Here is a 24,144-nt window from a genome sequence, read left to right as displayed (position 1 = left end):
TAATGAGTTGGTTGTAGTAAATTGGAATGCTTGCTCACTCAGGAGCAAAACTACTGAATTATCCGACTTTCTTCAAGAGTAGAATGCCGATATTGCTATTTTAACTTAAACCTGAAATTTCTATTTTTATTTCCAATCACAGGATTCACAGGCTCGACAGAACAACTACCAGTGGAGGGGGAGTTGACATTGCCATTAAACGATCCATTCAGCACAGGCTTCTGTCAGCCTTTAAATTGCAACTTATAGAAGCCTTCGAAATTTAGATTACAACGACGATGGGACCCATCATCATCACTGCAGCGTACTGCCCCAAACAAACCAATCTTCGAGATAGCACGTGTGCATCATTGAAGTTATATCTGGATATGCTCACTCGACGACAGAACAAATTCATCATTACTGGGGATCTGAACGCAAGGCATGAACTGTGGGGAAACAAAAGACAGAATCGAAACGGATTCGTAATTTAGTACTCAACATTGTTAGTCAACATGAAAAAGCCGTTGCTGATAGCATAGCTGAGGTTGATCAATCAGACAGCTTGGATCCTGAGGAAAGTAGAGTCACTGCGAATGAGCTGATGGCTATTGCGAATAAATCCAAAAATATGAAGGCCCCCGGTTTTGACAACACATTCAGCATTGAGCTGAAACATTTGAGTATTCGCTCATTTGTCTTCATAGCTAAAATTTTCAACAGGTGCTGGGAGCTTGGTTACTTCCCTTCAAAGTGGAAGTTAGCTAAAGTTATCCCAGTTTTGAAACCGGGGAAAGATCCTTCCTTTTTAAAGAGCAATCGGCCCATCAGCTTACTCTCTGTCCTATCCAAGCTATTTGAAAAGTCAATACAAAGGCAAATTCTTGCTTTCGCAGATGAACAGGATATATTACTGGAAGAACAGTTTGGGTTCCGGAAAGGAAGATCCACCATCCACCAACTCACAAGGATTAACAACGTCATCCAGCAAAACAAATCAGTGTCCAGAACGACTGCCATGGTAATATTGGATATTGAAAAGGCATTCGATAATGTGTGGCACGATGGCCTGGTGTTTAAACCGCATCGGTATAATTTTTCCATGTATCTTATTAAAATGATCAAATATTATCTTGCAGATAGAGCATTCCAGGTTTCTCTGAATAATGCACTTTCAGAAAGATTTACTATTCCTGCTGGTGTACCCCAAGAAAGTATCCTAGGTCCCATCCTGTACAACATTTTTACATCAGACATCCCACCTCTTCCGGGTGGTGGTGTTATGTCACAATTTACTGATGATACTGCAATTCTTTACAAAGGTCGTGTCATTAATGGTCTGAAGAATATACTACAGACAGGTCTGGACTCTCTAACTGAATATTTTACAAGCTGGACAATTGTGTTCAATGCAGCACAAACTCAGGTCATCGTGTTTCCACATTCAAGATCTCCAAAACTTGTTCCATCAGACGAATGCCGAATACGATTCGGTGATGAGGTCATCCAATGGTCCGACGAAGTTATCTATCTAGGACTCACCTTTGACAGATATCTGATATTCAGGGCACATGTTGACAAAATCGTTCAAAAATGCAACATACTCATTAGGTCTCTGTATCCGCTGGTTTGTAGAACATCTAAACTGTGCCTGAAGAACCAAAAGGCTGTCTATAAACTAATAATCTACCCCGCAATTGAATACGCAGTTTGGCGTATTGTTTGGCGAGGCTGTGCACGAACACACAAACTTAGGCTTCAGCGCATTTAAAGTAAGATCTTAAAGATGATTCTAAATCTACCCCCTTGGACAAGGACTAGTGAAGTACATGAAATGGCCTCCCTGGATATACTAGAACAAAAATTCGAACAATAGTGCACGAAATTTGAAGAGAGGTGCTCAATCTCTGTAATACAAAATATTCAAAATTTGTACGTATTAGATTAGGGATAGTTATAAGTAGGTAGATGTTTTATTAATAATTAAAATAAATATTATGATTAAACATTAGTATGTAAAACAAGAGTAACTAAACCACCTATTATTAATAACGAATTGTATGAACAACAAAGATGAAAGGCCGAAGGGTCAAAACACTTGTACCGTAAAATGTTGATGTTATACACAAAAATAAGATTAATGAACAACTTGTTATGCAAAAGTAAAAAGAAAATCATTCATTTCTTCTAGTGCTTCAGACGGAACTGGATGTAGAGGTGGTGCTCTCCCACCATCAGCAAGAACAAATCAAGTATACAGCATGAAACGCTCAGGTCGTGCTTTCATTTGGACTTCGATCGTCGGGAGCAGCAGACGCCAGTAATTAGAGCAGACCTTTTGAGTGATACAAAACCTCAAACTTACAGGTCGCAGAGCCAGTTTCACTTCGAAGAAGAACGATTGCATCATGATTGCATGGAACAAAATCAGCTCTTCTAATGGCTCCAAATGTTATCTAAAGAATTATAAAGATTTCTTCTTTGTAAATCGAAAATTAAAACCATCAGTGTAGTGCAAATTAAAGATAATTTGATTAGCTTGGTTTTTTTCGCAGTGCAAAATTCGTAACAATGTTTATTATCGTTTATATCATAAAGAGCTATACGAGCTATTTTGTAATATTTAATTGTATGTTATAATGTTTAATGTAACTAATCTGTACTTTAGTTTAGGTGTATTGTTTCAAATTGTACACGGAAATTGAATTCACAACAAACCTTACGACTGCGTGAGCCGGAGGAACCGTGACAGGAGTCAGAGTCGCACTTATGTTATTGTTTTTTGCATTGTCACAGAAAGGCACTGTTTAATGTGGAATGTTTAATCTTTAAAAGAAATAGAATTTTTTAATTCCTAAAAGCACTCCACAATACAGAGACTTTCTATCGAGACGTATTAGGTTAAAGTCATTAAAATTTACGCTACGTTTGAAGTTAGCCATATTTTGCAAAAAGCAAATACATCACATTGTGGACTATGCAATAAAACTTTGAATGAATCAAGTTTTGGCATGATGCTTCGACAATTCCACTGTAGGACAGTGATTGCATCTCATGCAACGGATGATAAATTATTCATCAAATGATATAAACCCTGAGAAAATTGACCATTGAGCTGGTAACTGCTTCAAAAAGGTTTTAACTATTGGGAGGAATGCCGTTATGAGGGTCTTTAAGGGTTCAGAAATATTGCATGCTGTGAAAATCCGTTCTACAATTTCCGAAAACTTGATACGTAATAGTAATCCTTTTCGTGGATGTGAAATGGAGCACACTGGAATATTATCTTGTGAAATGGAGCAAACTAGAATATTATCTTGTTTAACACTGCAATTTTTTTTATAGTGAAATTTAAGGTGTCTTTTTGGTAATTTGGGGGAGGACTTCTTTTTCTTAACTGACCCTTGGGTAGGGATAAACAAAGTACTTTCACTATTTCCGGCAGAATCAGATTCCTCTTGCTCCTCTACATTTGAAAACCCGTTTTCGGTTTCCAAAGTGGGGACATCAACCGGAAAAACTAATGAAAATCTGATTTTTCCCGTTCCAAGTTTTTTTTTCAAGCTCAAAATGTGCCCTATCTGCATTCATGCGGCACCTGCATCGCGAATCGGCTTTACCGAGTCATAACTTTGTTCAGCTTTACCGAGTCACAACTTTGTTGTTAGTCAACCGATCTTCAAAATTTGTTCACCATTGGACAGGCACTACTTCCAGAAATAAAATGCACCAAAAAAACGAAAAATAGGGATGTCCACTCAAAGTTATAATGAACATATGACCTAAGAGAAGGTGAGACTTTTTACAGTGATCGTAAATATCTCGAAATTCAAAGCGATGACCTATATCTTTTTACACATCATTCGATTGCTAGTGATACCAGCAACAATTTTCGTTCAACTATCATTCCTGCACAATCAAAAGAAAACATTAAAAAATCGATGAATTTATAAATATATATATGAATTTTTCATATTTTACATGTTTGTATATAACTCAAAAATTAAAGCGTTGACATGTATATTTTTTGTTTCAGAATATTGGAATCCTTACCAGAAACAATGTATTGATGAACAAAATTATATATCCGTTCAAAGAATCTCAAGAAATTTGGTACAAATACAGATAATTTCTATTATTGGGAAAATTTTGCCAAACAAAATCAAATCAAAACTTATAAATTTTATGATATATATTTTTTTATCATTTTAGTTGAAAATTTATTATGAACAAAATCTTCACAAAAAAAGTGAAATTTTTAAAATTTTAAAAATTTTGGTGAATAACCTAAAACTCTAAAAATAGTTGTATTTTTGTATTGGACATAAGATCTAAACAATTTTTATGCACAACCCAAACTCAATTGATAACTACTAAAATTCTGATTTTGTTTTAGGTTTGCCGTAGAATATCAAAAAATAAATAAAAGATCGGAAATTTTAAAATTTCCGAGTTAAATTGCATTGCACAGTGGTCCGGATCCACAATTTAGGGGGACAAAAACATTTGTGGCTTAACCTTATACTTTAGAGCTATGATGTGCTCAATATTAATGATCAGTGAAGATAAGCCATATGTCGATGTACATGGTATTAGGGTGGCTCTTATTATTAAGGTGATCCAAAACTTATTTTCCGGATGTGTTGAGATAGAGGACTGCATTCTTCGGCAAAATTGTAGATAAACTTATATCGAGCAGCTTTGCTGAGGACACCATATACTACTGCAACGGTTTTAGTGTTACAGCTATTTTTAAAGAGCAACTTAGGGTGTTCCTCAAAAAATAAGATTTTCAGCTCAAGCATTCATATTTTTCTCTTTTCGTATTTTAGGTATCTTTGAACATCGTTTAGAGTTTGTTATTTTTTAATGACTGGCGCATTCAGGTAGCGTTTCCTAAACCGAAGTTATTAGCAAAACTAGTTCAAAACCAGGTTATTTTTAACCTGCTATATTGCATTGAGGCAAACGAAAAAATATCCGTTTCTTGTATTTGACAGAAAATATTTTCGAGCATGTTCATAAAAAAAGGCGGAGGAGATATTTTTTTAATTTTTTAAATTATGTTCAAACATTTGGTTTTTTCATTTTTATTAGCTATATATGAAAATAAGGTATTTTTGTCTTCTAAAGTGTTAAATTAAATCAAGTGCATATTCTGGAATAAATCGTTGCATTCTTCTGGGAATATGCTAAATTCGGAATTCTACTTTTTCTGAATTGTTTTCTAATAGAAAATTCAAATAATTTTCGAATTCTATACATTCCGAAATAATTTTAAGTTTGTGATATTTAAATTTTAATATTTTATCGATTATAATTGATGTCGTTTAAGATAGCGGAATATTTAAGATATATGTTTTTGTTCTTAATTGCTTGTAAAACAAAAATCAACCAATTTTTTTTCAAATCGTAGTTGGTTTCTTTGGCCGTGGGTTAGTATATGGAATTCATATAAATTTACGTTCTATTTCTTTTTGTACAAAGTCATTGAAATAATTTAAAATTTTTGTGTTGTCACAAAATTTATTTTATTAATATAAAACAAATTCTACGTTCTTTGAAACAGATGAAATCAACACGGATTCCAATATTTTCACTATGATTTGCAGAAACGTTGGAACGCAATATATATCAGAAATTTTGAAATTTCCGATCTTCTACCGATTTTGTGAGATTTTACGGAAAACCTAAAACAAAAAAACCTAATTTTAGTAGTTATCAATTGCGTTTGGGTTGTGCATAAAAACTGTCTAGATCTTTTGTCCAATACAAAAATATAATTATTTTTAGAGTTTTAGTATATTTACCAAAATTTTCAAGATTTTTAGTGAAATCCAAGTTTCAGTTTTTTTTGTAAATAAATAAATATAATAAATAATAAAATATAATAATAAATAATAATAAATAATAAATAAATAAATAATAAATTTTCAACCAAAATAATAAAAAAATATATGTCAAAGTTTTGATTTGTTTTTTTTTGCAAAATTTTCCCAATAATAGAAATTCTCTGTGTTTGTATCACATTTGTTGAGATTCTTTGAACGGATATATAATTTTGATCATCAATACATTGTTTCTGGTAATGATTCCAATATTTTGAATCAAATTTTTGAGTTATATACAAACATGTGAAAAAAAATGAAAAATTCATATATATTTATAAATTTATCGATTTTTTAATGTTTTCTTTTGATTGTGCAGGAAGGATAGTTGAGCGAAAATTGTATGATGTGTAAAAGTATATAGATCATCGCTTTGAATTTCGAGATATTTACTATCATTGTAAAAAGTCTCACCTTTTCTTAGGTCATCTATCTACAGTTTTCATTATAACTTTTGGTAGACAACCCTATTTTTCGTTTTTTTACGATCGGTTGACTAACAACAAAGTTATGACCCCGTAAAGTTGAAGTATTCAATATTTTCTATGCGATGCGACGTTTATGCCAAAGGAAAGAAAATAGGAAAGCAGATAGGGCATATTGGGCGCGAGAAAAAAACCTGGAACGAGAAAAAATATTTTTTCATTGGTTTATCTTTACCAATCATCTCCTACAAAATTTCTGAATCAATCTACGAACTTCACAAAATCCGAGATTGTAAAATTTATTGAGATTCGTTGAAAAACAGCTGAGCTATGACAGCTCAAAGTTACCGTCCCAACTTTTTTTTAGGCTTGGTATTTGGAGTGTTAAAGAATGCTTCCTTTTGTTTTTGTGCAACTTAAATGCAGCGCATACTGAAAGATCATGAGGACTCTCCCCACAATAAATACTTTTTTCAATTTCTTTATTGCAATCATTTTCTGAATGGGATCCTTCGTACTTTATACATTTTGCCGAACAGGAAGACGAATTTTATCGATGTTTATTGGACGGCAACGCAGACCCGGCAAATGTCACTCGAAACGAGTCTGATGGGCGTTTTTTTTTTGAACTACTGAATACAGTTGTTTACACTCGAGTATTTTCACACCCTCAAGCATAGAGTTCTTGAAATGACTAACACCTTGCTTGAGTAATTCATCTACCGAAAGACTCCCTTCGACACCGTCAATTTCGACATCTTTGGAATGTATGTATATTTTATACTTTCTAGTAAATAGATCCGAAAAGACAATATCATTCGCGTGTATAAGATTCATGCTAGGATTTGAAATCAAATTTTCGTCCATTTAATTGAATTTTTAATCAAATTTTGAAATTTTAAATGAATTAAACAATATAGAACACTCAATAAAAAGGAAAAAATAATTCTACCTCGCAATTGTTGTCTATCTCTGTTGCACTGTCGTGTTGGATCTCGTTGTACTTGTTGATTGTACCTAATAAAATACGATGTGATGTGATTCTCTTTCATCCACTATCACCGGTGTATACCTGCGTGTTGCATGGAAGTGGATAGATCGAGTTGCCTTGTCTCGTTCTTCCTTGTGCTCCGCACCGATATGCTTCTGCACCAATGTGCCTTTGCACCTATTCGATGTTCCATTGCACTCTCTTGCTCAACTCATGGCTGTACATGCAATAAAACACAAACATTTCATCTGATTTCAAAATTTATTTTTTCATATTAAAATATAATCCTTCCGGTTAATTGTGGAATATAATTTTATTCAAAAGGCTGCCTCGGCTAGCCTTGCAGTACGTCATACGGTCGGTCCAGTTTTTTAGTAGATTTTTGATTGTATGCAGCTTTATTTCAGCCATGGCTATGGCTACACGAATGTTGTCCTTCAAGGCTTGAATTGTCTCTGGCTTGTCCACATAAAATTTATCTTTGGCAGCCCTCCAAAGATAATAGTCTAACGGCGTCGAATCACAACTTCGAGGCGGACGAACGACATCCGAAAAGTTTCAAAGTAAAACTGCACTATTTTCACGCGTTCCTTAAACCTATACACAACCATTTTTGTTCAGCGAAAGGATAAAACTAAGTTTCTGTCAAATCAGAAGTGACATTAAGGTTACCAATGTCGAAATAACCGCTAGTTAAAAAAATGTTAGATGGCGGACCCTGTTTATTGTGGCCTGGGTAGAACTTGAGAAACGCCCTTTGTTGTTTCCTTCACCAGCTTGGTCCAGCACTAAGGCTCTCTTATAAAGCACGACTACACATTTTGACGGTTGATGCCTCTACCTGTATTTTAACCGTTGTTGTTTTAACGCGTGTGAACCAACCACCGTAATTAAACTATACGCTACTAGACACAACCTCTTTGGCGAAATGGTTTTTATGGAATGAAATTATGAATTAAATTGAATAAAAATAAAAAAAAGCCCAAAACAGAATTTTTTCCTTTCAAATACTTGAAGTAAAAAAGAGCGAAACACATCACGCTCAAAATTGAATAGACGATAAACTTGCAGAGCTCGAAAATACATTAGACTTAGATCTATTTGGTAATATTTACCGTGTCACAAAATTGATCACGAGAAAATTTTTTATGACCGATTGAAAACAAATTAGCCCACGCAAAACCATCACTGCTACTCACGTTCAAAGACAAATTATGAAACAAAATCAATTAAATAAAGAAAACATGGCAAATCTCGAAAATACGACCAAAACATTCGTTGAATGGTGTCACTCCAACAAGATGGTAAAGCCTCTAAATGCTCCGTCATATCATTTTCCCGCAAGCACTCAGTAATAAGATATGACTACAACCTTTTGCAAAATGTTCTTAAGCGTGAATCGTTCGTGAAAGATTCAGGAGTTATTCTTGATGATAAACTTAATTTTAAGAATCACATTGACTATGTGATTTCGGAGGCATCGAAACTCTTTGGCTTCATATTTGGAATTACAAAAAATTTCGCTAACATACACTGCTTGAAAATTCTTTATTGTGCACTAGTTCGATCATCGCTTGAATATGCGGCTGTCGTTTGGTCACCTCATTATCAAACTGATATTGATCGTATTGAAGCTGTTCAACGCAAATTCATTAGGTTTGCTCTCAGAAGTCTACCATGGAGAGACCCATTAACCTTTCAAGTTATAATGATCGTTGCCAACTGACCGATCCACTGTGTATTCGTGGAAACGTCTACAAGGCCGTTTCCATCGCTGATTTAATACAATCACATATTGATTGCCCTGATCTCCTACGATTGGTCAACTTTGACATCCATCGCAATCTTCGTTCACATCCATTTTTACGAATCCCTCGGGCTAGAACTAACAACGGATATAATGAACCGTTTCTCAGTATGTGTCGTTTGTTTAACAGTTGCTCGCAGGTCTTTGATTTTCATCTCTCGCGTAATGCGATAAGACGCTTTTTCAACGATTTCTTAACTATCCAGTAAATAAATGTTCACCATCTTCATTGGAAACTAATCAGATTCGTTGAAACTAACCTGTTCGTCCTCCCTCTCATTTTCTTCGTCTTCCACTATCTTTTTGATCACTAACTAGATCTACATGCCGGTTCTAACCCCGTCGTTCGTCCACGCTCACTCCCAAATGCCTCCAAATTTTAACCAGTGGCATAACTTGCCTCAACAAATGTTTGGTTGAGGACAATTTTCTTTTGTTCCTAATTATCGGTTCTATTCACAGTACCAAAATCAATACAAAAATAACTGAGGAAATAACTCCAATACCAATTTTAACGAGGCTACCACGTTTGGCATAAAGTCGTTTGACATAATACCGTTTGGGATGAACATGCTGCTTAATAGAAATTGTTCTAATTTACTGCAATTTTGCAAGGTCTAATCTTTTTTAATGACCTGATGTCCGACCTCGCAGCCGCTCTTTCGGACTTAACTGAGGGATAGCTCCTAGCTTTGGGTAATCAGGACAGACGCCCGCAACTATACATAAGTTATTTCTTCGGCCGTGCTCTTATAGAATGATAGTGTGCTATTTACTACAGAATTTTAAAAATAAAAGAAAAATAATGAGGTTTCACCTAATATTATCGAGATATTTGGACCAAATATAAAATTCACATATTTCGTTCGAGTTTTCCTTGCACAACATCACTTGATCGAAACACAAACGGAAATTTACATTAGATTAAAATACTGCAAATCCAATTATTATTATGACAAATGACATTATGCTAAATGACCATTATGCCAAAAGACCATTATGCCAAATAACTGTTATGCCAAATAATCATTATACCAAACAGCGTTATACCAAACGGTATTATGTCAAATGACTTTATGCCAAATGGGCCTCCCCCATTTTAACAACGCACATCTAAGCAGAAATGTGATGTTTGCGGAAAACACTCTGGAGCTAACGTCAAAAAAGTGCAATTGGGACAACCAACACAAATTAGAACACGAGAACAGAACCAAAATGTAGGTCACATTCAAACCAGCAATGAAATTAAATTAAACCAGCAACCAGCAATGAAATTAAATTAATTAAATTAAATTGTAGATACAGGTACACACATCTTTATATTAAAAGAAAGCGCACTAAAGCCACACGTACTTCTTCACGTGAATGAGAATTGTATTATAAATGATGTTACCGAAGGTCACACGGAAACCGAAGGCAGCACATGTGCCAATATTAAACTACATAATAATTCAATACCACATAAGTTCCAAATAGTTAATGATAAGTTATTTATCTTTACAGAGGGAATTCTCGGTAGAGACCTCCTAATAAACAACGAATTATTCCAACATATGCCTAAAAACATGGCGAAATAAATTATAAAATTTTCGAAATACCCTTTAGAGATAAATTCAAAGAAAAATTTATTATGCGATCTTGATGTCAAGTTATTAAGGAAATTGATTTAAAAAATATCACTGAGGATAGTGTTATCCTATCCGAAGACATAAAGCCAGGAGTGAATTATTCAAACGCTCTCATAAGTCCTGGTGCTCAATATTTAAATATTATGAATACATGAGATAATTTTGAACTAATTTCATTTAATGGTTTACTAGAAAAAATCAAAGTAAATCCAGTTCGCAATTACAGCCGGAAATGAAAATGAAAATTATAATCAGAAAAATAAAAAACGAATATAATATTTTCAAAATCAACTTAACACTGAATATATTGTAATGCTCAAAATAAATTAAGAGACCTATGCAAAAGATAAAACGACATTTTCGCACTGAAGGATGATCCATTAAGTGCAAACAATTTCTACAAACAAGAAATTAGCCTTTAGTATCTCCGTACAATTCTCCCCTACTAGTACTGAAAAAATAAACTACTGATGACAAAAAATGACGATTAGTAATTGATTTTCGTTAATTGAACAAAAAAAAATTATTGCAGATAAATTTCCATTACCAAGAACTGATAAAATACTTGATAATTTTGGCCGAGCAAAGTATTTTACGACACTCGACATAATGTCAGGAATTCATCAGATCGAATTACGGGAAAACTCAAAGAAACACACAGCATTCTCGAGTTCAACAGGCCACTATGAATTTAATAGACTAAATATTTCACCCAATAGTTTCCTACATATGATGACAATCGCTCTGAGTGGATTACAGCCAGAATGTGCGTTTTTGTAAAAAGATGATATTATTGTGGTGGGCTGTTCAATCAACCACCATTTGAAAAATTTTGAAAGTGTTTTTCAACAACTTAGGAAAAATAATTCAAAATTAAACCCAACAAAATGTAAAGTTTTCGGAAGTGACGTCACATATTTGGGTCATCACATTTCGGAAAAAATCCAACTTGTAATGTCACATGAAAGCAATTTGCCGACTGCTCCACCTGACCTCCAAATGAGAGCACGACCTGAGCGCTTGAGGTTTTGTCTGGCTAAAAGTCTGCTCTTATTACTGGCGTCTACTGATCGATTGTGTGAATTGTGCAACTTTTGCTCTTTCTACACTACTAGAATTTGAAACGATATACCTAAACTACAGTACAGATTAGTTACATTAAAGATTCTAACACAAATGTTACGAAATAACCAGTATAGTTCTTTATGATAAAATAATGGTGGTTCCGAAAAGAACCTTTTATGAAGGCTTTCGTGATGGAGAGTGTCGAGTTGAGTCCAAATTCCGATGGATACCACTGACTTCCGATGGATACCGCGGACTTCCGTAATCTATTTCCAAGCTGACCTGTTTTTCGCGGGTGCGATACTGATGTGTTCTGTTGAAGTCTCCTGCTTCTTCCGCTTGCGGTAACAAGCTTTGTATTTTGCTTGGAGATTCTTTGATCGCACCATAATCCTTGCGCAGGGGCCATGCTAATATTCTCTGCATCGTTCCAATTTTGTCCAGCCAAAGCTAGGACTATCGCACCATAATCAACACGATGACAACGACAGCCAAATTCGAAATGAGTGACTTCTGAGTCGATGCTATGCATTTTATATAGCATCAACAGAAAGTTTACAACAAATTACAACCAGTTGAAAAATGGGCAGTACACTGTATAGTGAAGTAAAATTTCGCATAATTTTTTGGGTATAAAATTATGGTTCTAAATGGCACCTTAGAGAATTTTGATGGTTATTTCATTTCGGATTTCAATATTTCAGTAGAAGAAACTATCAAAATGCTGTACGGGATTAATTTCTGACATTCCAGAAGGGCCAAATTCTATAATTCTCTAAGATATTAAACATTGATTGGATATAAAAGATTTTAAACACTGTTGCGAATTTAGCACTGTAAAAATTGCATAAAAAACTAATCGAGTTATCTTAGATTTGCACTACACTGCTAACATTAATTTTCGATTTACTTTGACCCTTTGGCCTTTCATCTTTGTTATTCATACAATTCGTTATTAATAATAGGTGTTTTAGTTACTCTTGTTCTACATACTAATGTTTAATCATAATATTTATTTTAATTATTTATAAAATATCTATCTACTTATAACTACCTAACCTAATACGTACAAATTTTGAATTATTTTTATTTCAGAGATTGAGCACCTCTCTTCAAATTTCGTGCAGTATTGTTCGAATTTTTTTTTCTAGTATATCCAGGGAGGCCATTTCATGTACTTCACTAGTCCTTGTCCAAGGGGGTAGATTTAGAATCATCCTCAAGATTTTACTTTGAATGCGCTGAAGCCTAAGTTTGTGTGTTCGTGCACAGCCTCGCCAAACAGGGACTGCGTATTCAATTGCGGAGTAGATGATTTGTTTATAGACAGCCATCTGATTCTTCAGGCACAGTTTAGATGTTCTACAAATCAGCGGATACAGAGACCTGATGAGTATGCTGCATTTTTGAACGCTTTTGTCAACATGTGCCCTGAACATCAGATGTCTGTCAAAGGTGAGTCCTAGATAGATAACGTCGAACCATTGGATGACCTCATCACCGAATCGTATTCGGCATTCGTCTGATGGAACAAGTTTTGGAGATCTTGAATGTGGTAACAAGATGACCTGAGTTTTTGCTGCATTGATCACAATTTTCCAGCTTGTAAAATATTCAGTTAGAGCGTCCAGACCTGTCTGTAGTTTATTCTTCAGAGCATTAATGACACGACCTTTTTAAAGAATGGCAGTATCATCAGCACCACCCGGAAAAGGGGAGGGGGGAGATTTCTGATGTCACACAACCACCCGGAAGAGGTGGGATTTTTGGTGTAAAAATGTTGTATAGAATGGGACCTCGGATACTTCCGTGGGGTACACCAGCAGGAATAGTAAATCTTTCTGAAAGTGCATTATTCAGAGAAACCTGGAATGATCTATCTGCAAGATAATTTTTGATAATTTTAATAAGATACATAGGAAAATTATACCGATGCAGTTTAAACACCAGTCCATCGTGCCACACATTATAGAATGCCTTTTCAATATCCAATATTGCCATGGCAGTCGTTCTGGACACTGATTTGTTTCGCTGGATGACTTTGTTAACCCTTGTGAGTTGGTGGATGGTGGATCTTCCTTTCCGGAACCCAAACTGTTCTTCCAGTAATATATCCTGTTTATCTGCAAAAGCAAAAATTCGCCTTTGTATTGACTTTTCAAACAGCTTGAATAGGGCAGATATAAAGCTGATGGGCCGATAGCTCGTGGAAAAGGAAGGATCTTTCCCCGGTTTCAAAACTGGGATAACTTTAGCTAACTTCCACATTGAAGGGAAGTAACCAAGCTCCCAGCACCTGTTAAAAATTTTAGCTAAAAAGACAAATGAGCGAATACTCAAATGCTCAATGTTGAATGTGTTGTGGAAACCGGGGGCCTACATATTTTTGGAATCAGAACAAATTGGCTCAAATGGCACGTTACCCTTGATATTTGGAGATTTGTGCCTTGCCATCAATTTGTTTTTAGCATCATTTTTCCGATATATAAGAGGGAAGGATTGAAAGGAAATGGTAAGGGTTGGACTAGGAGGATGGGAAAAATTGACGACACAAAAACACATAAAAGCAGAAGTAAATTCTGCACCCCTAAGGGATGCTGAACAATCTGCTGAGGATCACATTTAGTGGAAGCAGAAGGAAATTCTGAACCTCTACGAGGTCCCGAACAGTCTGCTGTTAATAAAACCTCCAACCCCCGAGAGGATTTAGAGATCTTACAAAAGCGACACCATTCTCGGAAGAATGCAGAACGACTCGCAGTATGTACGAGCAGAAGTAAATTCGGTACCCCCCAAAGGATGCCAAACAATCTGCTAAACCCTATCTAAGGTGAATACAGAAGGGATTCATTCACTCCAGGAAGAACGATGAACCCTTCTGACTACAGCTCCTCACCACATTGGGTGAGAAACGAGAGAATATCCTTCAATTTTAGCTCCGCATACACAGGTGCAACCATGGATGGAGAATCAAAAACCCGGATACGTAGCTGCGTCAATGCGGGACAGTTACATATCAGATGACATGAAGTACCATAATCGCATTCACACAAATCACACGAATAATACTCAGCACGTTGAATAGTAGCCATGTGATAATTGAGTTTGCAATGTCCAGCCAGAGCTCCGACCAGAATACTGCAATGATACTTGGAGAAATGCAGTAGACACTTTGACATTTTCAGATTTAAATCTGGTAGAAATGCTTTTGTCTGAGCGCAAGTTTGCAAACTGCGCCAGTAGCTGGCATGTTTGGATGCAGCCCAAGAACGAATCTTGTGCTTTATCCAACTAGTTGAAAGTAGTAAAGCTGGTTCAGGACCAACGAAATCATTCGTTGCACCAGCTCCAGCCAACTCATCAGCCCATTCACTTCCAGTAATACCACAATGGCCGGGTACCCATAAGAAGCAAACAGCATCTGAAATGCTAAGGTCTTCAATCTGAGTTCGACATGCGATCACTAGATTCGACCGTGAGTCATTCGAACTGAGTGCTTTTAAGGCTGCCTGACTATCGGAACAAGAATAAACACGTTTACCACAGATCCCCTGCTGAAGTGCCGACTGTACTCCACACAGAATTGCGTAGACTTCCGCTTGGAACACAGCACAGCATCCACCAAGTGAGTGAGACCGCTCCAGCCTCATTTCACGACAGTAGACACCAGCACCAGCACGACCATTCAACTGAGAACCGTCCGTATAACAAACTATGTGTTCATCAAGTGGTCGTTCCAGACAACCATTCCTGACGAAGAGGATAGCTCACATTGAATGTTTTGAAAGGAAAACTGGTGTGAGAGTTAGGTCACTAGGAGCGAGTAAATACTCATCCCACGTAACCATTTGAGACCACAAGCGAGTGTGGCTGGTAGCATAATCTAATGGGTTACTGTTCCAAAGCCCTGTAACCCTAAGACGGTATGCACAAGATAATGCTTCTTGTTTTAGGAACACATGTAGTGGTTTAATACACAGTAGCGCCTCTAGAGCAGCATTAGGAGTTGTCGTGAATGCTCCTGTCATCGTCATTAGGACCATCCTTTGGAGATGATTTAGCTTTGACTGAACTGTCGCGACTTCTCCTTTCTGCCACCATACAAGACATCCATATGCTAAAATTGGTCTAACAATAGTTGTGTAGATCCAATCAATGTATCTGGGTTTGAGTCCCCATGATTTTCCAAAAGCTCGCCTGCATTGGCCGACTGCCATGCACGCTCCTTCAATCCTGAAGTCAATGTGAGCAGACCAATTCAGTTTTGAGTCTAGAATAACCCCGACGTATTTAACTTGATCGACCACAGTGACCTCTGAACCAAAGAACTGCAACGGACGAGCTCCTGTAATTATCCTACGATGAGTGAAAAGCACCATTGATGTTTTGCCCGGATTTACAGATAATCCAACCTGACAACACCATTGCTCAACAGATCGCAGGGCTTGCTGCATTAAATCAAAGAGAGTGTTAATGCTTATACCGGTCATCAATTTATGATAATCGTCGGCAAAACCATAAGTCGGAAATCCAAGGTTATTAAGTTTCCTTAACAAACCATCAGCGACTAGGTTCCATAAAAGTGGGGATAGTACACCACCTTGAGGACACCCACAGACACTTAGCTTTCTAATCTCTGCTTGCCGAAGCGATGAACAAAGAAGTCGATTGCTAAGCATTGCGTGTATCCATTAAGGGAAAAACCCAAGATATTCCGTTCACGACTGCAATGTTTAACCTTCTGCAGCCATTCAGCCATCGGCACGGAAATACACCTTGACTTAGGAGTTCATATTTTTGTGGCCTTTTACGACATGGAACAGGAAACCAGTGGATCAATTCTTGGTAAAAAATAATTCCGCCGGATGCCACACGGCTTACCTGTTTGGTGGACTTATACCACCGGTACAGGTGGACCGTAGCGTTATTCTTAGCCAGTTGGGAAACCGCTACCGACACTACACGGCTATCTAGGCTGCTCAGAGAGGGAAGTTGACATTGATGGTCAACTTCCATGGATGGCCGAGCAGCCGCATATACATATACATATTTTTGGATTTTTTTCACAATAGCCATCAGCTCATTCGCAGTGACTCTACTTTCCTTAGGAACTAAGCTGTCTGATTGGTCAACCTCAGCTACGCTATCAGCAACGGCTCTTTCATGTGGACTAACAATGTTGAGTCCTAAATTGTGAGGACACACAAACTGCTGGCCTAGCGCATTTGCCTTCTCTATTGGTTTGATTAAAGTTACTCCTTCAGCTGCGTCCTGGGGTGACATCAGAGGAGGAATAGGCTTCGGTTTTTTCTTAAGCACCTTCGTTAAGGACCAGAAGGGCCTTGAATGTGGAAGAATTTCTCGAAGCTTTTGCTGGATGTTCCTGTTGCGAAGCTCAGATATCTTTTCCTGGATTATCCTAGTTAAGTTGCTATAAAAAGTCTTCTTATCTAGGATGCCAGTTCGTTTATACTGCCTCTGGCAGATATTTCGAAGTCGGATGAGTTTCTTGGTGACACTGTCAATTTGAAGAGAGGAACTCGGCATATGTTGTACTGGAACCGTCCTATCACGAGCGAATTGAATGCTGGAAGGAAGATAGGGCCGCATCGATTTCCATCGGGGAATCTAGTGGCAAATCGATATTAATAAGTTGGTCGGCGATTTGTTGAAATTGGACCCAGTCGGTGCGATAATAGTTCCTCCGAGGTTGAATAGGCACTGTTTTCTGTGAAGATCCCAACGTCAATATTACTGGAAAGTGGTCGGAAGAGAGCTCGTTGAAGACAACCGGAGAGCTGTCTATGGCGATGTTGCTGATAAATATATCCAAAATGGAATGAACTCCTGATCTGGAAAGTCGCGTTGGTTGATCCGGAGCGAGAATGTTGTACTGTCCAGCTTCGTAATTTTCGGCAAGTACGAATCCGTTTCGATTCTGTCTTTTGTTTCCCCACAGCTCATGCCGTGCGTTCAGGTCCACAGCAATGATGAATTTGTTCTGTCGTCGAGTGAGCATAACCAGATCTAGCTTCAATGATGCGCACGTACCATATCGAAGATTTGTTTGTTTGGGGCAGTACGCTACAATGATGATGATGAATTCCGATGGCTTCTATAAGTTGCAATTTAAAGGCTGACAGAAGCCTGTGCTGAATGGATCGTTTAATGGCAATGGCAACTCCCCCTCCACTGGAAGTTGTCTTGTCGAGCCTGTGAATCCTGTAATTGGAAATAAAAAGAGAAATTTCAGGTTTAAGATGAGTTTCAGTTAAAATAGCAATATCGGCATTTTTCTCTTGAAGAAAGTCAGATAACTCAGCAGTTTTGCTCCTGAGTGAGCAAGCATTCCAATTTACTACAACCAACTCATTATATTGCATATTCGATGATGAATTTGCCTAAGACGTTGATTGGATCTAACCGCGTTCTGCAGCTTCGTAGTTTTGTTGTCATTGTTTCAAAAATGACGATCAATTTTTTAGCAGAGAATAAATCACCAGAGTCATCCTTTGCTTGTGGTTGATTATTGCTTCAGCCAGGAGGGATTTTTGAGGAAGATTCTTTTTGTAATCCAGCGGCTGAATCTTTTGTATTGCTGCGAGGAAATGGCGGCAAATTTGGAATATCCCTCTTCGGTGGGAGCCGTGGGAAATTAATTTCATCCTTCCTGATCGATTTTCGACCACGGTTCCCGTTTTATAACGTTCAGTTGAAGATATGTGCCTGACTACCTCAAAATCGTCGTCCTTGCACGAAAAACTCAAGCGAAAGTGAAGAGTTTTCCGCGTTGTTTTCAAGGTTTAAGAAAACTCAATTTTTGAGTTATTCATGGTTATCTCACACTGCTCAAAATATTATCCTAAATTATTGATCATAGTATTGATGAAATAGTGAAAGAATTATGTTGCTGCCGTTAATACAAGTCGTTATTTTCACGATTAAGTTCTGCCCATTCTTCCATATGGCTAATTTTAAAATAGTAAAGCAAGTCGTATTCACGACAAAAATAAATAATATTTGCGATAATTGTAACATGACAGTATTAAATACGAGTACCATGAAACGGATCCCAAGACCTCCTTCACGCCCAAGTGCATCAGATTACTTCTGGAAAATATTTCCAGATTTACACCGTAGCGATCATTTACCAATCATCGTCAGCGGTGGCATTGCTACTTCAAGTAATATTCCATATGATTTGACAAAAAATATTGACTGGATTAAATACCAAAGTAGTATCTCAAGTATTTTAAAGTCAATGGAAGAGCTCCCCCTACTTGAAGAATAGACTTCCTCGATTGTTCAATTCTGGAGGCCGCAGAACAATCCCAAACCAAACGTTTTCCTGGACCGACGACTAACAGAAGGCCTCTCAGAGGGTAAGGAATACTCGAACCGATGGATATTTGAGTTTGCTAGGAAAGTTTGCCCAGATTCTGTTCCCACGCGGAGCATTATTCGGGAATCTTCTCCAAATAATGGTTTCAATAATAGCCCCTGTTTGCCTTTTCCATATAGAAAGGTTATGCAATCACTGTGAAAACCAACTTTTGAACCGAGGCCCGGAGGGCCGAAAGTCATACTGACGTTTTGCGTACTCAACGAACTGAGTTGAATGGTCTCAGTTCGTCGAGTACGCAAAATGTCGGTATGTGTGTAAGTGTGTGTGTATGCGTGTGTGTGCATGTGTGTATGTATGTATGTAACATTTTTTGCACTAACTTTTCTTGGAGATGGCGGAACCGATTTTCATGAACTTAGATTCAAATGTAGGGTCTTGTAACCCCACACAAAATCCCTAAATTTAAAAAGCACTTACTTTTCCCAGAGATGCCTGAACCGATTTTCACAAACTTAGATTCAAATGAAAGGTACAATTGTCCTATACAAAGTTCCTGAATTTTATTTTGATCCAACTTTCGGTTCCAGGGTTACAGGGTGATTAGTGAAAAATATCTTATTTCAAATTACCTCCATAATTTTGTCAGAGATAGCGTGACCGATTTCAACAAACTCAGATCCAAATGAAAGGTCCCATACAAAGCTTCTAAATTTCATCCAAGTTCCGGTTCCGGTTCCGGAATTATATGGTGAATTAAGAATTGGATACCGTCATTTAATGCGGCGAAACAAAATATGGGGGAAAATTCTTAACTTACCTCGAAACTATTCCAATCGGTAACCATTGTCAATAGACAACCAGACAACCCGATTCTGATTATGCTTGTTCTCGTTTTCTGATTCCGGAAGTACCGGAAATCAAAAGTGAAATAATTTCTAAACTTGCCTCAAAACTATTCCAATCGGTAGTCATTGTCAGTAGACGGCCAAACATTAATTTGGCTTTCCTTGTTCTTAGGTTTTGGATGAATAACCGAATATTGGAACCATAGACTCAAAAATGGAAGTCACTTTTCTCAAACCAGCTTCCGAACTACCAGTTCCCAGATTTCGGTATCCGAAGTACATCTTTTCGTTTCCTCAAAGATTACCTAACCAAACTGAGTACTGTTTCACTCTGTAGGTTATATTAGTTTATGAACAAACCTTTTTTGTTTTTTAAGAATTAAAGAAAATTAATATCACAAGAATATCACACATTTATAAATGAGAATATGTGAAATATGAGAAAGACGTCATTACACCACTAGGTGGATAAAAACAGGTCATAAGTTCGTTTGTTTCTTAAGGCAGTTTACATAAGTTTTTTTCCGCCGTAGCATCACTATATCACTATATCACAGAATTCTATATATATATATATATATATATATATATATATATATATATATATATATATATATATATATATATATATATATATATATATATATATATATATATATATATATATATATATATATATATATATATATATATATATATATATATATATATATATATATATATATATATATATATATATATATATATATATATATATATATATATATATATATATATATATATATATATATATATATATATATATATATATATATATATATATATATATATATATATATATATATATATATATATATATATATATATATATATAATAGCGAAAAAAGTGTGTGTTGCTAATGTTCTATGGTATGCGTGGGCCGATCTTAAAATGATTTTTTTTTTGTTCGAAAGGTGACGTTTATGCGGAGGTTTTAGGCTATAGTACATAAAGAAAAATCCTCCGGGAAAGTACAGAAAATCTAGAAATTTGGTTCGTTTGGAATTGGAAATTTTCCACTCAATGCATGCTAGATCTCCGATGATTGTTTGGCGCGCATCAAGTTATGCAATGTTGCTGCCCGCTGAAGAAAAAATATGAATACTAGATTATTAATAAAACCGTTCGGCGCCAAACGAGCTGATTTGTGCAAAAATTTCACTGAGCCTGCTTGATTCACGTGTTTCTTTATTTCGAATCGTATGTTCAATTCAGTAAGGACTCCAAATGAACAGCATACAGGTTTCCCTTTTCAGATATATCAGGTGTACAACTTTGCTTCTGCCGTTTTCCGATAGGTGGCTGTACCGGCTGAGGCTGGTTAAAATACATAGATGATAATGCCTTTGAAGTGAGTGTGTACAGTGCCTAACGAATTGTCATCGCCGTTTCAGTGACAGTTGTTCTTGTTTTCGTATTATTCACGCTCGAAAATGTCTGTTTATGTGCCCAATTCTCGCCATTTGCGGGAAGTTTTACTTTTCTGTTACAATTCGAAAAAAATGCAACTGAAGCGCATCGAATGCTTTCAGAAATTTACGGTGATGCTGCTATGAGTAAAAGAACGTGTCGGGAGTGGTTTCAACGTTTTAAAAATGGTGATTTCGATGTCGAAGACAAACATGATGGTGGAAGAAAAAAAACCTTCAAAGATGAATAACAATTTACTACGAGCTCGTAAAACCGGGTGAAACCATCACAGGAGATCGCTACCGAACGCAACTGTTGCGCCTTAGTCGCGCGCTAAAAGAAAAGCGGCCACAGTATCAAGAGCGACATGGCAAAGTCATCCTCCAACACGACAATGCTCGGCCTCACGTCGCGAAAGTGGTCAAAAAGTACCTAAAAAGGCTGAAATGAGAAGTCTTGTCCCACCCGCCGTATTCCCCAGATGTCTGATCAGATCAACATTTGCAATCCTTCGAAGAGTTGGAAAAATGGATTGCTTCATGGATAGCTTCAAAAAAGGACTCCCTTTTTCGAGGCGGGATCCGAAAATTTCCGGAAAGATTGGAGAAAGCTAGCGACGGACAATACTTTGAATAATACATCTATGAGCACTTTTTCACAATAAAGCTTCAAATTTTGGAAAAAAACGGCGGAAGCAAAGTTGTACACCTAATATAAATTTGGGTTCAATGCCGTGAAGTCAAGTTATAGAACGAATATAAGAAAAGAAAGTAAACCGGGGTAAAATAAATGATATAAAACCCTGTTTTAATCCACCTAGTGGTGTAATGATGCCTTTCTCATATCAATCATACTATCATATATAATACTGTGGTATTCTTCAAAATACTTTTCTTCCAAAATCGGTTTGTTTGACCGTCTACTGATAAAAACTAGCAATTTGAAAAGATTTGAGGTAGATTTAGAAAACTTTTTAAGGTTTTTCCCCATTTTCGGTGATGGTATACAATTTTTAACCCCCTTTACGCTATATTTCCGGATCCGGAAGTCGGATCCGCATGAAATTCAGGAATTACGTATAGGACCTTTCATTTGAACCTAAGTTCGTGAAAATCGGTCGCGCCATCTATGAGAAAAGTTAGAACACACATTATCTTTATTTTGCACATTTTACCCCATAACTCCCGAATCGGAAGTCGGATCGAAATAATATTCAAGAATTTTTTATGAAACCTTACATACACACATACGCACATACTCACACACTGACATTTTGCGTACTCGACAAACTGAGTCGAATGGTATATCCGGGCCTCCGGGCCTCGGTTCAAAAGTTGATTTTCACAGTGATTGCATAACCTTTCTGTATGAGAAAAGCAAAAAAGAGAGGAAAAGAAAGTGATTAACGTTTTTTTCAATGATTCGTTGTTTTCCTAAAACTCCAGAAATGTGAATCAGGATTTTGAGGTGTGCTGCCACTTCAAATTAACAACGTTCACTCAAACATCAAAACTGTTCGGCTCTCTACTTTTTGGAACAGTTCCATTCGAATTAGAAGGAAATTCTTTCGGTTTGAATTTCTCAAAAGCATTTCCCATGTTGTACCTTTCAAGGATTTTTTGGACGGGATTTTGTGTAAATTTTTCTCAAAACGACCTCTAAATTTCGTCAATTGCTTCATATTGCAAGCTCGATTATTGATTTGAGTCGAAACGTCTTAAATTGAATTCGAATGGCTATGAACATTTTCGTCCAATGTACTCGAACCATCCCGTTTGCCTCCTATTATTAAATTATGCTACATTGATGAAACCGAGATTTGGGAACTCATCGACATGTTTTACCTATTCGAATGATTCACTCTCTTGCTCATAAACTGATTTTGGTTGCCTTTCACTTGGATCAGTTGGGACTTTCAAGAGCAGGAAAAAACTGTTTCAAAGTGCGAAGTGTACGTGTGTACCGGTTTTGGGGAAATCAACAACAATTATCAGAAGATTCATTTTTACGGAACATGAAGGATAATACTTCTCACTGTACGAGATAAATACCATTCTACTTCACTGATCACGAGCGATCATGAGGGTCGTTCGATTATTCTGACTTAAGAGTATTCAAAATAATTTCCACCCAAAGATCATTTTTGAGCTGCGAGAAGTTCACCGGGACAGGAGAAAATACAAAAGGTACAGGAACAAGTACAGAAATGAGTGAAACAAGTACAGGATGTACTGGCACAGTTGTAGAGAGTGCAGAAAAAGGTACAGAATGTGCAGATGGTACAGATATAAGTACAGAAGTTACAGGACCAAATACAGAAAATACTGGAGCAGGTATAGAACGTACAGGAAAAAATTCTGAAACAAGCACAGAAAGTACAGGAACAAACACACAAATTACTGGAACAAGCACATATAGTACAAAATAAAGTGAATACAATACAGGAACAAGTATGATATGTCATTTCAATTTGAACGTCATTGTATCATCCGTTTAACTTTTCTGTTACCATCAATAATCACTAGGAGTTTGTAGCGTGGGCAACCGTTTTTTTTAGAGTTTTTTCAGATAGTAAATTGTACGCTGCCTGCTTGCGTTTCGGAAAACCATCGGTTTTATATATTTTGTCCTGTTGTCCACGATATAAAAAGGTTGGAGCCACTATCATAGAGCATTATAATGATATTTTCCTTCAATAACCATTAAAATTTATAAGTAGTT

General features: G+C 36.6%; 1 protein-coding gene and 1 pseudogene across 6 annotated transcripts in view; both read right to left on the bottom strand.

Moving 5' to 3' along the window:
• The window catches only part of LOC131437439 (coiled-coil domain-containing protein AGAP005037), a 993,236-nt gene that overhangs the window by 444,849 nt on the left and 524,243 nt on the right, over nt 1-24,144 (bottom strand). The window lies entirely within an intron of this gene.
• Nucleotides 12,141-12,238, bottom strand: LOC131439731 (U6 spliceosomal RNA; annotated as a pseudogene).

This window comes from Malaya genurostris, chromosome 3 (assembly GCF_030247185.1).
Source record: "Malaya genurostris strain Urasoe2022 chromosome 3, Malgen_1.1, whole genome shotgun sequence".
Classification (NCBI taxonomy): domain Eukaryota; kingdom Metazoa; phylum Arthropoda; class Insecta; order Diptera; family Culicidae; genus Malaya; species Malaya genurostris.
This window is presented reverse-complemented; position numbering and strand designations above follow the sequence as displayed.